The following is a 12,747-nucleotide window of genomic DNA, read 5'->3' as shown; positions in this document are numbered from 1 at the left end:
ATTTGGTAGAATTCGTCTTTTATGGGAAATTTAATATAATTTAAATTTAAATTTAAGTAAACAAGATATAATTATTAATAAGTATGGGTTTTTCAGAGCTCGCCAAATCTTTCCTGTTTGTCTAGAAGAAAAATTTTTTGTTCCGAATCAGGCTCCACAGAAAATTACAAAGGACCCTCGGGGGTAATGACAGGAAGCGCCCACTGAGACAGATTATCGCCTTAAAAGTACTTTTTATTAAAAAGCTAATAATTTTATGTAAATGGTAAAATACGACGAGTTTACTAAAGTTACAATTGCATTACTGCTATCAAAAGATTACATGTCCATACTATAGTATTAATATGCAACAAGGCTTTGGTTAATTTATACTCAGTGGCTGGCGCTTACATTAGGCAGCCAGGCATATTCGCCTAGGGTGCCAATGGATTATTCGGTGGGGTGTGCATTTTGCCCAGGTGGGGCAGCAAAGTCGGCTCGGTGGACTGTCGCAAGTCACTCTGTCAGAGGTGTTCCGTTTGTTCTGCGGCTTTCTGATGGAGCTTCGCAGTCTTGCCTGTGGACTGGTAGGTTTGCTCGCTATTTAGCGGCTCTGAGTGGACTGCCCGCAGGACATGCTGCCAGCAGCTCCACTGGAATGCAGTGGACCAATCGGACTCCACAGGAATGGCCTGCAGCAGTTTCCATCCGGAGCCGCGGACTCCAATGGACCCTCCGTAGGAATGACTGCAGCAGCTCCACCGGAGCACGCAGAATCAAAGCGCAGGGGGCCGGTGAAATGGCCGCTGTTTAGCGCCTTAGGGCGCGAGAGAACCTCTAGCACCGTCTGATATACTCACATCCCTTCCTCTGATAACCTGGGGGTAAGAGAACACAGGACCCAGCCTTGTGGTTCACATTTTCGCAGCTCTTGAGTGAGGATGCAGTGCCTTAGAAAACTAAGAAGCGATCAAAGCTGGACTGTGGTTTACTTGACTAACAAACTAAAATCAAACACTAATAAACAAACTAAGAATAAATTGTAGGGATATAGAAAAGCTTAGCCTAGTGCCCTTGAAAACGCAAAGTTCAAGAAGGAAAAAGTACAGCCAACCTGATAGTAGCAGCCATGTTAGAGAGGTACGAATAGAATGAGTAAGAGTAGAATGAGAGGATGAGAGTGGGAAATAGGAGCACTCATATTTTGAGGTGGGTACCTTCTTTTATGGGTCCAAATGGGCGGAAATCCTCCTCTGATGCCCGAATTTCATTCCTTACCCACAAAGAAATGTTAGGGTGCACTTACCCCATAGGCTAGTATGTATGGTCATATGGATTGGCAGGTATGTACATTCATCTTCTGGGGTACTTGTTAAGTCTGTGGGTCACACTGAACCGCCTCCCACCCCTCGTGCCCTCTCCATTGTTCTGGGTCCTAAAATAAAGGTCATCGGCTAGGGACTTTATTCATGGGTTAAGAAGAACAAGATAAAAGATCAAATTTGCTTTTGCTGGGTTAAGGCCCACAGGATGTATTAGTGAATGCTCACTTCTTAGCTTACATACGGATTATGGCCGTAAGGTCTCATTTGTCAATTGCAGCCAAAACTTTAAATTAAATCTATAAAACTAATCATAGTAAACCAAATACTAGTAAGAAATAATACACAGACACACACATCACAAAGCAAGCAGGCTAGTCCTATATGCCTAGAGCATTTTTACCACTGCTACATATCAATGAGGCCTTCAGTTCCGCAAATCTGAATGCATATGCATGTGAGTGGTCTTACAAAACAGAGTCAGCAAATGAGCTGTGTTGCCTCGTGCACTGCCATATTGCTGCACTTTCTCATCCATTTTCATCACAATTTTTTTTTTACTTTGTTTGCTTCTTTCTTTTTGTTCTGAATTATTATAGTGCATTGTGTGATGGACGGAGGGCCAGGGAGAGTGGAAAGAAGGGAACTATATAACCTAGACAATTAAGGCTATGGTTCCCTGTAGACTAGGGAGCAGTGTGGTCCCCAGGAATTGAAATACCAGGCGGGAAGGGTGTTCGAATTTACAGGGGGTGTGTCAGGACCAATGAGATATGTATAGTAAAGTAAATGTTTTGTTAGGATAATAGCAAATTTAACATAAGTGTATAGATGCATTAGTTACACCAAAACAACATGAAGGTAATAATTGGTAGATATAACCAATTCTCCTAGAAGTGGAAAGGGACCTTGAAAAAGCATGAGTCCAGCTCCCCTGCCTTCCTAAAGGCAGTGACCAAGTTTTTGCCCCAGATCCCTAAGTGGCCCCTCAATGGATTTGAACTCACAACTCCTGGGTTTAGCATGGCCAATGCCTCAAACCCCTGTAGATGTTCCTCCCTCCAAACAGGTCTTATGATTTCTAAAAAATTTTTTTTAAAGTGTATTTAATTCTAAATTGACTTTGAAATAAGCCATCTGGAATAAAGAAGGGAGAGGTTCCTCTTCATGGAACAGTAAACTGGTTAAAAGATGGGAAACAAAGGTAAGGAAATAAATGGTCATTTTTCAGAAATGGAGAGAGATAAATAGTGCTATCCCTGAGGGGTCGGTAACTTGGGGACCCATTATGTTCAAATTCAATACTCAATATGATCTGGAAAAATGGGTATATGCAGAGAGTTTGGCAAATTTGCAGATGATACAAAACTATTCAAGAATAGTTTAAGTTCCCAAGGCAGACTGTGAAGAGTTACAAGGGATGTTCTCAAACTGGGTGAAATCTTGAGCAATACAAGAATGGTAGATGAAATTCAATGTTTTGATATAATGCAAAGTAATGCGCACATTAGAAAACAATCTCAACTATAACATACAATAATGTAAGGAGTCTGAATTAGCTGGTTAACAATACACAAGAAAGAGATCTTTGGAGTCAGTGTGGATAGTTCCCTGAAAAACATCCACACCCTTCAATGTGCAGTGGGAGTCAATGATTTTGCAACATTGCTGTTTCTTTTATTCCTTTTTAAAAGAACGGAGTAACTTGTGGCAACCTGAAAGAGACTAACAAATTTATTTGAGCATTAACTTTTTGTGGGTTTCAGCCCACTTCAATTGGATGTAGCCACGAATGCTTATGCCAAATAAATTTGTTAGTATCTCCTAAGGTGCCACAAAGTACTCTGTTCTTTTTGCTGATCAGGACTATACACGGCTACTACCTGAAACCTTGCTTTTTTAAAAAAGGGATAGATAATCAAGACAGAAAATATCCATAATCGCTTATATTGAATCCATGGGCTCATGTATTTCACCTTAATACCTTGTGGTGTCATCCTCCCTCTCTCCCAAAAAAGATATATTGGAAATGGAAAAGGTATCAGAGATTGATGATGGCCTCAAAGCAGTACAAACAAGGCTAAGTACAGTTCTAAGCTGCCCTTTATTCGTAGACTAGAGAAACAGCAACATTGTCCATTCCTCCCTCCCCCCACATTAAGTGATTTGTAACCACCCAGCAAAATCTAAATCCCTATGGGTCAACCTGCTGTGTTTGCTGGATACCCTAGGTAGGAGTTAAAGGTGTGAACTGTTAATAACAATCTGGTCCTGAAACCTTTCTCTCCGCAGCCCCGCAGTCATCACTAGCTGTCAGGCGAAGAGCTCATTTAGAACTTTGCTACACCACCAATCATCCCATTTTAATTATTAGGTTGGACCAACATCACCGAAATGAATGACACTGGACAATTGTCGCATAAAAAACAACAGCCTATAAAAGGAAGCTAGTCTAATAATTCATACATTTTTCAAAATCTAGGATACGTTTCAGATATTCGTATTTTTATCATACACGTATAATGCTTTTAGAGTGTGTATTAATGGTTCCAATTTCAATTCAAAACATGTCCACCAACAGTCACTAAATTGGCAATGTTTCAGAGTAGCAGCCGTGTTAGTCTGTATCTGCAAAAAGATCAGGTGTAGCTTGTTGGCAACCATTAAGAAGACTAACAAAAATGGATTTGAGAATAAGCTTTCATTGGGCCCCACATCGTCCCATGACATAGAACGGACTATATTGAGGAGATATATATGTACAGTATGGAGAGAGCATGAAAAGGTGGAAGTTGCCAAAAATCCAACTCTGAGGTAGCTAAAGTGTAAATTAAGATGCATCACTTGTCAGCAGGAAAGAAAACATTTGTAGTGATAATCAAAGATAGCCCACTTAAGACAATTTTGACAAGAATGGGGTGTGAGGATAAACCTTAACATGGGGAAATAGAAGTCAATGTGTGTAAAGGCTCAGGCATTCCAGTCTCTAATTTTAAGCCTAAAATCTCGATTGTATCTGTAGTTTGCACATATTAATTTCAAGTTCAGCAAGTTTCGAGGTCTGGAGTCTGGTTTGAAAAACCTTTTCTGCTGCAAAATTCGCCACCTTTAAAATCTGCTAAATGAATTGCCAGAGGGAGATAGAAGTGCTCTCCTAACTAGGTTTTGAAATGTTACGATTCCTGATGTCAGATTTGCGTCCCATTTAATTCTTTTGCTTAGAGACTGTTTGGTTTGGCCATGTACAATGGCAGAGGGGCATTGCTGGCACATGATGGCGGTATATCACATTGGTAGATGTGCAGGTTGAACCGTAGCCCCTGCATGCTGATGTGATCTTGGGTAGTCCTATAATTGGTGGTAATCTTGATAGATATGCTGACATGAGTTGGCAATCCTGCACATGGCGTATTATTTGCAAGGATTATGGATTCTCTTGTTTTTGATTCCTGTAGGGTGTGTGGTTTGCTTGGTGAGTATTCTCTGCTCCAGGTCTGGGGCTGCCTGTAAAGCACCGAGGACTGGCTTAGTCTCCCACGATCTGTGAGAGTGAGGATCATCTTTCAGATAGGTTGTGATCTTTTTGAGAATGCGCTGGAATGTATTTAGTTGGGGCGGCTGAAGGTGACGGCTAGTGGGCTGTTCTGTATTTTCTTTGTTGGGATCCTGCTTGTAAGGAAGTTGACTTCTTGTACGGTACCTTTCTGGCTCTGTCAATCTGTTTTTTCACTTCAGCAGGTGGGTACTGTAGTTGTAAGAACATTGATAGAGATCTTGTAGGTGTTTGTCTCTGTCTGAGGGACTGGAGCAAATGCGGTTGTATCTTAGAACTTGGCTGTAGACAATGGATCTCGTGGTGTGTCCTGGATGAAAGCTAGAGGCATGTAGGTAAGTATAGCCATCAGCAGGTTACCGGTATAGGGCAGTGTTCATGTGGCCATCACTTATTAGCACAGTAGTGTCCAGGAAATGGGCCGCTTGTGTGGATTGGTCCAGGCTGAGTTAGATTGTGGGATGGAAATTGTTGAAATCATGGTGGAATTCCTCAAGGGCTTCTTTTCATGGGTCCAGATGATGAAGATGTCATCAGTGTAGCACAAGTAGAGTAGGGGCATTAGGGGACGAGAGCTAAGGAAGCGTTGTTCTAAGTCAGCCATAAAAATGTTGGCATAATGTGGGGCCATGTGGGTACCCATAGCAGTGCCACTGATTTGAAGGTATATATCAGTGGTCCCCAACGCAGTGCACGCGGGCGCCATGGCGCCCATGGGGGCATCTTAATGCGCCCACGTCCTGGCCCCCGGGAGAGCACCCGCCGAAATGCCACCAAATTTCAGCAGCATTTCAGTGGGGATGCCTCTCGCTGATGCCGCTTGCAGTCAACAAGTGACATCATCGAAAGGCATCGCTCTCAAATTTTGGCGGGGATGCCTCTCAATGACGTCGCTTGTCGACAGCAAGCGGTGTCATAGAGAGGTGTCACCGCCAAAATTTGGCAGCATTTCAGTGGGTGCTCCACTGCCACAGTGGTCCTTCGGCTGGCGACTGCCAGCCAAAAGGTTGTCCCCAAATATGAAATAGTTGTGGGTGAGGATAAAGTCGCAAAATTCAGCCACCAGGTTTGGCATGTAACTAGTTCACAAAACTGGAGGGGGGGTGTTGGGGAAATTCAGGGGCAGTGTAGGGAAATCATTGCTAGGGCGGGTTCCTACAGGTTAATTGGAGCACCTGTAGTCAATTAAGGCCCCATTAGCAACCTAATAAACCCCCCTGCTTCAGGCAGTCAGGGAAGAAGGAGGGAGGAGAGAGGACTGGAGCTTGGAGGTGTGCTGTGAGACTTTTTGAAGATCAGAAAACCGGAGTAAGGGAGACTCCCTCCCCCAGTGTTTAAGGACCGAAGGTATCCCACCCAAGGGGGAAGAAGTTAAGAACCCACAGGGGTTGAGAGGGGCTGGGGCTCAGAGTAAGGAGCAAACCTATACCCCTTCCCCCACTTCCCTCCTTCACGGGCCACTAGTGGGACCCTCAGTACCCCAAGAGCAGGGGCAAGGGGTGGCAGCTTAGCCCCCCACCAGGAAAAGAGCAGGACCCACACTACTACATCAGCCATCTTGTCACAACTGTTATGAGTGTGTGATTGTGGAACCCACATCGCATGTTCAATATCTTCCTATCTATGAGCTTACTGAGAATATGAAATACTGGAAATTCAAAGTATTACTCCAGACAGTTCCCTTGCATACTGGTCAGTCCGCCCTTTGAATGGGTGGGAGTGGATTTAATAGGCCCATTACTGGCAACAAAGGACAAATACTAATATATAATGACAGCCACAGACTATCTTACAAGATAAGTTCATGCATTTCCAATTAAAAGTAAATCTGCTTCTGTGTGGCAAAGAAAATGTACAAATTCATAGAGCAATATGGATGTCCACAGTGTATACTGACAGATCGTGGGTCAGAATTCAATAATGAGGTAAATACTTATTTCTGAGGTTGCTTTTGATTGTCTTCAACCACACTTTCAGGTCACAGATAATTGACAGTGAACATGGCCTTCATTGTCCTTGAGTTCTTCTTGATGGTCATTTTTGCTGACAAGTGTCTATGAATGCCAGCTCAACTTTTGCCACCAATTACTGCTGGTCACCCCATCAGAGTTGTCATAACCTTTTATTCTTTCTTTTTGTACACACAAAATCTGTCCAAAGGAAAGTATATGGCATATGTTTCTTCTTTTCAGCATAACCAAGAGATATGCAAAAAATTGGGAATAGGATGTAGCTTCACCAGCCCATACCATCCACAAACCAATGGACTAGCTGAAAACAAACAGATCCATCAAAAAGTAATTTTAGGCAGGGAAAATTACAGTATTAATAGAAAGAAGAATGCATTATGACAGAAGATAAAAATGTCCTCAAATTTTTAGTACATTGAAATTTAACCTGCCTTTTATTTCAAGGAAAAGGAATTATACCAATGAACTAGGATGGCCTCTTTACGCCTTTTCAATTGCATACAGTTTCTCTCAGTAAAGACAGTCCTTTCCCCTCCTCCGACAAATAATCCATCACCATTTTTCACAGAGCACTGCAGAAGTTGGTTGATGACAGTGCGACTAATTGGGATGAATTTCTTGGTGACGTGGTATTTTCTTTGCGAATGAAACCAAACATGACAACCAAATTCTCACTCTATCGACTACTGTTTGGCTTTGAGGCAAGATTCCCAGACCAAGTCTCAGACAGCTACACAGTAAGTGTCCTTTAGCTTTCAGGTTCATATGTTATTCTGCGATTGTTCATTTTACAAACACAACTCCTTCTCCATTTGTTTCCAAGGCCAACAGATTATGAGGAACTTGATGCAGAATACTGCGAAGAGTTCATGATGAAAATGAAAGGAATTCATGATGCTGACGACACTAAACTCGCTATTAGTAATATTTGTAAAGCACAGGAAAAACAACAAATGCAGTCTACCAAAACGAAGACTCATAAATATGGGGAAATAACCTTGTCCTGTTACTGAATGCACAAAGGAAAACAAGAAAGGGAGCACAGCTAGAAACTACCTACTGGAGACCATTCAAAATTGGTGCTATAGAGGGCAAAAGAGTTAAATTAGAAAGCAAGTTGGGGAAAATTTTAAACACTATGTATAGTATCACCCAACTAAAAGTATTTAAAGAGCCTCCAACATTAGTTGATGAAAACATATCACAGAAAAACATGGAAAAGAAAACTGCTGGGGATGACACTGTGAAACCCTCAGAGGTAAGAGAAATGGGAGGCAATGTATCCCACAAGCCACACGACAGCGAAGTGGAGGTCATGCAGATGGAAGAGGAGGAGTGTGTGGTGTCAGAAGTTGCAAGCAGTCATCCAGGTGATGTTGATGACATGGTTATGGAGGATGATGAAGGGTTTCTCAAAGGTATTGCTTACCGCACCATTTTTTTAAAAAAGAATTTGTTGACGCACTTCCATTTATCAAGCATGTCAATAGTTTTCACATAGGAATGGCCACATGTAATATTTTTCCCCCAGTAAAAATTTTAATGACTCACAAGATTACATACAGACTGGAGGCCAAAAATCAGTTCGTATGACAAAGAATTGTGTGACCTGATGCAAGAAGGATGGCTGAGTGATAACGTACACTGAAATATCTGTGAACGTGGAAGGTGGCTGGAGTGATTCAAAAGATGATGTTTTTGAGATGTCAACTATTCTTTCAACATCTGTTGTAGGTAATTGATGCATATTTGAGTTGTGTAGTTGAGCAAGCAAGTGAAAAGGTAGGTCACTTATTGTGATGCTATATGGAAATATATCAGTAATCCAACTATCAGATTAATAGATGCTAAAACCTGTGTACCTGCACAGACCCTGGAACTGTGAATAGAAACCTAATTGCTGCAACTCTTACTGTACTACTTACTGCAGCCAAAAAGTAATCCGAGGTATATGCCTGAGGGACAGTCTGTGACACGACTAGAGTTATACTAGTTGTAATATGCAGTTCAGTGGGGCCACGATGTGAACACTATCATATGCACTGCAGACTTAGTTTTAAAAGGAAGCATGACCGAGCATATGCATTCTTAAAAACATAACATTCATAAAATCTTATGTTTTCTGTAACAGTCCAGATCTCTTCCATGCCTTTTTAAAATGAATGACAATATGTTTGTGTGCCACATTAACAACTTGCTTGAGTATTAACAGGTACAAGCCCTCTCGTCAGTAGTTGCTACTTGCATTCTGTCAGGCAGAGCACGGCAAATGAAAGTGGAGAAGGTAAATGTTAACAAGCTTTCGTGCCCAACATGGGCAAATTCCCATTGTCAGAAAGGCAGTTAAGCAGAGTCTTAGGAAACCACAAAATCTATTGTGGATGAACTCATTCTCCTCCTCAGTGTGTTCCATGCCCTTGCTTAGCCACTTAGCGGCAGGCTGGGGTATTCCTCTCTCCCTCTGAACTTCTGCATTCCCCAAGGCTTGCTGTGAACACCTTGCCTGAGCAGGGTTCCTCCTCATCTCCTTGATGGTGGTGGGGTGGGCAGAGGAGGGAGCAGGAGAGAAGATTGTGTCTATCTATCTGTCTGTCCGTCTGTGGTAGCCCCTCCAGGCATGGGTTTGAGAGACCAGACCCCCAGTTCAGTCTCTCCCTTCTGGTGTGGATCTCTTCCCTCAGACCTCTGGGGCTCAGAAGGGCTGTTCGCCCTGTTGGGCAATGTTTACCCTGCCCTTCACCTCTATACCTTTGAGGTTTCCTTCCTGGTGCTTGTCCGCATCTACACTGCCTAGCTTTCCAGTGGCATACCTGCTTCCCACAGCTCTCATGACTTGGCCCTAGCTGGCTGCAGGGGAGGCTCTTAAAAGGTTCTCCCAGACCCCTTGACTGGCTCCAGGTGTCCCAATTAACATGGAGTAACTCCTGCTCAGTTACCAATGGAAAAGGGGCCTGCTTATCCTGGGGCTAATCTACCTCCCTTCCACCACTCTCCTATTGCTGTCAGGGCTGACCCTGTCATACTATGCTGTGTTTGTGAACGATTAATAGTGAGCATGCACTGAAATTGGGCAATATAATGTAATCCCCACCGTATTGCTTCACAGGCAACTATAACTGCATTTTCATTATTCTTTTTTCAATGATCATAGCATGGAATTGTGCAAAGAGAGAGATTATTGCTTCCTTTCAACTCCCAAATCATTGGGTTATTGTGGTAAGATGCTTTCCATTGTTATACTGTGGGATTGTCTGCACTTAGGATTCTGATACAGCTGCGTACCAGTGACAGAATTTCCTTTATACAGTGTTTAATCATTTCAATAAATGAAAATGGAACTGTAATGGAAGTCTTGAAATTGTGAGGACTGCGGTTCAGAAATTATATACTTTGTTTACATTTCCAACAGAGTAAAAGTCTTCCCAGTAGCATTTTTACCTGCACTGTTACATCGAAGGAACTGACAATGATTGTCTCATGTGTTAGTGACACACTACAAATGATACCATCTTCCTGCAATGTTTAGGAAAAGCAATAGAAACTTGTTGACATTATCATATTTCCTGTGAGATGTTGATGCATATTCACTTACAGATAACGATAACGGAAACCGAAGAGCTGTTAAGAATTGATCCGTCGGGTAATGAGATGAAATATGCAGGGGCATTCCTGAGGAACTGGAGGTGATTTATAGACATTTAATTTCACAGTTCATGTGTTTTGTTATTGTGAAAGGTGCTTTTAAAAAAATGTTACAATGAGGACAATATCTTCACTAGGCTTGCTAATGGATATCGAGTGAACTTTTGTCATGTGAGGCTGGGTGACTACTTCATTGAAAGCGAGCATAAAACACTAGTATGTAGCACGAGTCATAAGATGTTAGTAGCAACACTGGCCACAGCAAAGCAAGTGATGTATGTAGCATAGGCCTCTGATACAATTATATGAAACCAAATGCATACATTGGATCCTTCAGTCCTTGCAAGTGGAAAGAGAGAGGTTTAAAAACATGGAAAAATTGCAAGAAAAACCTTCTCATACAGTCGACTACTGTATTTCAAATTACAGGGCCTTCCTCTACCAACGAACTGGAAAACCAAAGTACTGGAACACCGTAGATAAAGTGATGGGCGTAACTGCAGACCACTAATCCTCAAGGTATTCAATGCCGAATGTTCAATAGTGATTCTAGTCATGATTATGATGATTTTTCTAACACATTTAGAATCTACCTGAACCATATCTGTAAGTATTCTTCAAACTGCGGTGGTAACGATTGGTTGCTGTTGACTTTTCAGTGAAATCTATTTGGATATCATTGTAGCCACTAGCAGTAAACCAAAAGTTAAAGAATCATAGACTGGGACTCCCAAAAAAATGTAAACGACCCCTCCAAAAAGGAAAAGTATTTGCAAAGGAGTTTGTTTTGGAGAAACTGACACTAATGAATAAATCAAAATTTCTGTTTACAGTTTTGGTCACACTGTAACCATCACTTCACATATTTCATTAATTTTCAGAGAGCAGGGAGGACTACTGCTTACGCTGCAATTATGTAACTTGCAAAAAAATAGAAACCTAAAGATGGAACAATGGTAAGGAAAAATGATATCATATATTTGAGCAGATAAGTAAGGAGAAGGCAGTACAAGGACAAAGCTCCTGGCTGAAGATAGAGCCAGTTGCATATTATCCAAACATAATTACCCGCCTAAGGATCATGATTCTTGTAACAATTCCACCGTAGCAAGTATTTCCACTGATGATGATAGTCAGATCTTGAATAATGATAATACATTGAAGGAATATTATTTTGTATCCTTTACATTAGTTGAAGTTATCTGTACAGTTACTAGTTGTGTGATTTCATGTTCTCATTTATAACTTATGAAAGATGCAGTGCGACTCTTGCAAGAGGTGGGCACATGTAGCCTGCCTTCCAGAGGGAATCAGTGAAGAAAGAATACGGATGTGACACGTGTGCATAGTTCACTTATTTAACTAAAATGCACATTGTGGAACAATTTTGTTAAAAGCAGTATTTTTGTTCAGACAACACTTCTGAAATATAAACAAGAAGCAGAGAAGTGTAACCTTGTATTACATGTCAGGAAAGGAAAAAAGTGTTAATAACTATCTCTGAATATGTTCAGATTGTTTTGTGTAAAACCAGTTGAAATGAAACGTACAATGTCCTTGTTTCTATATCTTGTTAGACTAGGGAAGATTTTCTGTTTTGAAAAATTCCTCTCTATAGTTGTGTCCACATCTTCAATGGAGATTTCACAATGGTAACAAATTATGACAGAGCACCACTCATCCGCAAAAGTTTGCTACCTTTGAACTTTCTCATGCTGCACTCTCAGGCTGATGCTCTATGCCATACATAGCAGCTTGTGCCAGAGGTACCCCCTCAGTCAAGGCTGGCTCCAGGCACCAGCCCAGAGAGCAGGTGCTTGGGGCAGCCAAGGGGAGGGGGCAGCATGTCCAACTCTTTGGCAGCAGGTCCCTCATTCCCTCTCCGAGCGAAAGACCAGCTGGCGAATTGATCCAAATATCTGACACTGCGGAAGAAGACTGCACCTCGACTGTCTATATAATGAACAGCCCCTGAGCAAGAGGTGCTCAGACTCTTTTTTTAAAGACACATGTGCCAAAGCAGCAGCGGTAGAGCTGATCGCGATCGCGGCTTTTTATTTTTATTTTTTGCCGCTTGGGGCGGCAAAAATTCTGGAGCCGGCCCTGCCCTTGGTCATACTTTGCTAACCCTGGACCAGAAGTGTTGCATGGTTTTTGTTCATTCATTGTCAGTATAGTCCATTCTATGCACTTGTAGCTGTTTCTTATTACATTTACTGTTGTTCGTACATGTTCTGGGTAGGTAGCCCCATTTTCCATACTAGAGTTCAGGTGTCCCTCA

This window comes from Chelonoidis abingdonii, chromosome 18, assembly GCF_003597395.2.
Source record: "Chelonoidis abingdonii isolate Lonesome George chromosome 18, CheloAbing_2.0, whole genome shotgun sequence".
Lineage (NCBI taxonomy): Eukaryota > Metazoa > Chordata > Testudines > Testudinidae > Chelonoidis > Chelonoidis abingdonii.
The sequence above is the reverse complement of the archived record's forward strand: the minus strand, read 5'-3'. Positions refer to the sequence as shown.